The sequence below is a fragment of the Gossypium hirsutum genome, chromosome D09 (assembly GCF_007990345.1).
Source record: "Gossypium hirsutum isolate 1008001.06 chromosome D09, Gossypium_hirsutum_v2.1, whole genome shotgun sequence".
Classification (NCBI taxonomy): domain Eukaryota; kingdom Viridiplantae; phylum Streptophyta; class Magnoliopsida; order Malvales; family Malvaceae; genus Gossypium; species Gossypium hirsutum.
In genome coordinates, this window is record NC_053445.1 from 48,587,830 (window position 1) to 48,591,153 (window position 3,324).

Genomic DNA, 3,324 nt, shown 5'->3' on the forward strand with positions numbered 1-3,324 from the left:
AATCAAAGATTTGAGGCAAGCAGTGTACCACTTTGGGGTTAACTTACATTATTATCAAAAGCTTTAAAAAGTGTTTTTTTGACAAAGAAAGAAAGGCTGTAAAAACTTTAGATCAAGACCAAAAACCTACACATAACAAATTCCATCATAATTGCACGAATCTCCTAATCCTTGCCTTGATTGTACGATATACAAATATGGAACTAGACGATTAATTGCAAATTTACCGACAGCAATTTAAATCAGGAAATATTTAATTATATATGAAATTAATAATCGACTTGCGGGGATAGCTCAGTTGGGAGAGCGTCAGACTGAAGATGAGTGTCTGTAATCTGAAGGTCGCGTGTTCGATCCACGCTCACCGCATTTGATGGATTGTGGCTTACATGCTTTGCTTGAGCCAATTTTAGACTCCTTTGGGAAGAAGTCTAGCCCACAAAAGCGACTCTTTCTTCACTTCACAAAATATTTGACATTTTCCTCAAGTTAGCAAATTATAATTTTTATTTAATTTAAGATTTTTTTAAAGTGTTACAAGTACAATCAAAATACATATTATGTCTAAAGAATTGCAAGTATCAAACTATTATAACATATTGTATTTGAGAAATCACAACGATGAATTAAACTATTACAATACAATCGGATTAAGAATAAGTACAATCCTAACAAAATTAAAGAAATAAGATTAACTGGGCTAAACCCACACATGATAGTCTCATATAGTGAGACTTTAAGACCCACACATATAATTGTAAATGATGGGTCTTGAACTTTATTAACCAATTAAGCCAAGACCTCATTAACTAATTTAAACTTTTTTAATCATATCTAACTTGAGCATCTCAAACTACAAATTATAAACCTTAAAAAAATAAGTAGAGAAATTAAATTTAAACAAATTAAAGTAAAGAGACTAAATACTCCTATCCTTAAAAAAGAAATTGAATAATTGGGATTTTATTTACAGAAAGCAGAAAATCTCTGCTACAAATACATTTTACAATTCATGCAAACCCCAATTTCTATAAAATCAAATCTATTAATTTTCTTCCCTATCAATCTAGCCTGTACACTTTCCTTAACCTTCGCCAACAAACCATCTCCATTAGCATGAGATCTACCAAAAAGGCTGCAATTCCTGATTTCAACTCCCAATTGCTCTTCTAATATCACAAAGCTGAAAAATCAGTCTCCAAAGTTGTTTTGAGAAATCACATTGATCTCAGCTTCGCTGGAACAAAGTAAGCATTTACTTTCTGTTTTCATGTCTCTACAAAGTAATCTATATATCTTTAGTCTGAAGCCTGTTAATCACAACCATCCAAGCAATAATAGAGTGCTTGGGAATATGTAATGGAAACCAAATCATCTTTTGCCAAGTAACCTTCACTCCTTTATCCCTAATTTCCTCCCACAACTTGGTAGTTGAGATAATATTACTACCATCATGTAGTCTTGAAATGATAAGAGCAGTCATCTCTCTCATCTTGACTAGTCTTTTCATTTCCAACTATTTGAAGAATCAATAGTGACATCCCAAAAGCACTTATCTTTCAGAACATACTCCATAATGAACCCTCTCCAGCAAGAATGGCTTTAACATGCTGTAAAATTCAAGCCTTATTCCAATCTTCAAGTTTTTTCAAACCTAACCCACCCTGAGCTTTAGGTGAACAAATCTTATGCCAGCTAAGTCTTGCACCAAAATACCTGGAACAGATTTGACTAATCTTCTTAAGAACTCCTTTAGGCAAAAGAACCTGTCGGCACCAGTAAGCTTGAATATTGTAAATTACAACTTCAATTAACTGCAATATTCCAGCATAGCTTAGTTTCTCAGAAGACCAACTATTAGTTCTAGCTGTAATTTTCTCTATCACAGGAGCACAATCTTTAGCAGTTAATTTCCTTGTAACCAACGAAACTCGCAACTATCTCTCAGGAAGCCTACCAAGCTGAAAGCCAGTAACTCTTTTTGATAATTTCCAATTCCTTTTTCAGAAATACCAGCAGAAAAAAGCTCATTCTTTGCGGCATTCAATTGCAAACCAGAAAATAATAAAGCTCCTGCAAAATGCACCAAATACCCACCTCAAAATTAGCTGAACCTTTGGCTAAAACACAACAAAAAGTTAAATGAATATACCTGGAATTTCTTATCGCTAATTTCCCTCAATTAGTAATCCCCATACCTACGTCTCCTTTTGCTCAGTTGAGATAGTGAAGAAAATAAGACTGTTGATTGGATTACTAGGAATCTTCCTTAAAGTGACAAGTTTTTAGGTTCGGATAATCCTGTAATTTTCATCAAAAAATCCCAAAGCTGAATGGATCTCTAAGCAATCAAGTGCTTTGCAATTTCTATGTGGCTTCAATCATTTTGCTTCTCGACACCTGAACAATTCCTAAAAATTCAACCCTATCATTAGAATTCAAGTACATCTCAATCTTTCCAGCTCTTTCAACCATTCTAATTTGGCCTCTACTAAAAGACAGGGTCCTTAACTGGCCATTGTATTCAAGATCCATTTTCAGTTCATATCATGTCAGCTCTTCCACACAGTACCATTCGCATTGTTCTCTATTCCGCCATTATCATCTTCATCCTCTTCTAACTCTTCAATAATGTCAGTTGTTGTTTGGACATCCTTTTCAATGGCACAGTCTTTACCATATATAGTACTAAAAATTTTCAAATATGCAGTGTCCTATTCTTGAATTGGTTGTATTCTTATGACTCTACATACATATTTATATACAAATTATTAGATACCTTAAAGAATTCATCCCAAACCGCTTACTTATCTATCATCATTTTCCTTATGCTATCTCATCCAAAGCCGTTGGTGTGTTTGACATAGATCATGTCTTGTACAATTCACCACTCCTAACTAAATGCCTTTGACTATTGTCAATGTGAGGCTTAGCCTTGAAACTTTGATTGTCGAAACCATTTTTTTTGAAAAACAAAAAAAGTTTGTTGTCGACTAAAAATGAAAATAAAATGGGGAGTCGCCACCGATCTTTTATTGTAGTGTGATCGGATCACCCTGAAAATAATTTTTGGTCTGCGAATTTTGAGAAAAAATAGGTTCGGGAGTCGGTTACGCACGAGGATGGGTTAGCACCCTCGTAATGCCCAAAATTGGTACCGAATTGATTGTTTAATGTCTTAATGTCAAAATTTTGAAAAGATTTTGAAATACGATCCTTTTATTTTGAATAAAATGAATTAGACGATGAGATTCACTTATTTCAAAGAAATAAATCATCTCACTCAGTAAGTTAGAGTGCAACATTTTAAATCCTCAAAATTAA

General features: G+C 33.7%; 1 non-coding gene across 1 annotated transcript; it reads left to right on the forward strand.

Moving 5' to 3' along the window:
- Positions 1 to 283: 283 nt before the first annotated feature.
- Positions 284 to 369, forward strand: TRNAF-GAA (transfer RNA phenylalanine (anticodon GAA)). The gene is given in 2 exon segments: positions 284 to 320; positions 334 to 369. It is a non-coding gene; the product is annotated as a tRNA-Phe (tRNA).
- Positions 370 to 3,324: the final 2,955 nt, after the last annotated feature.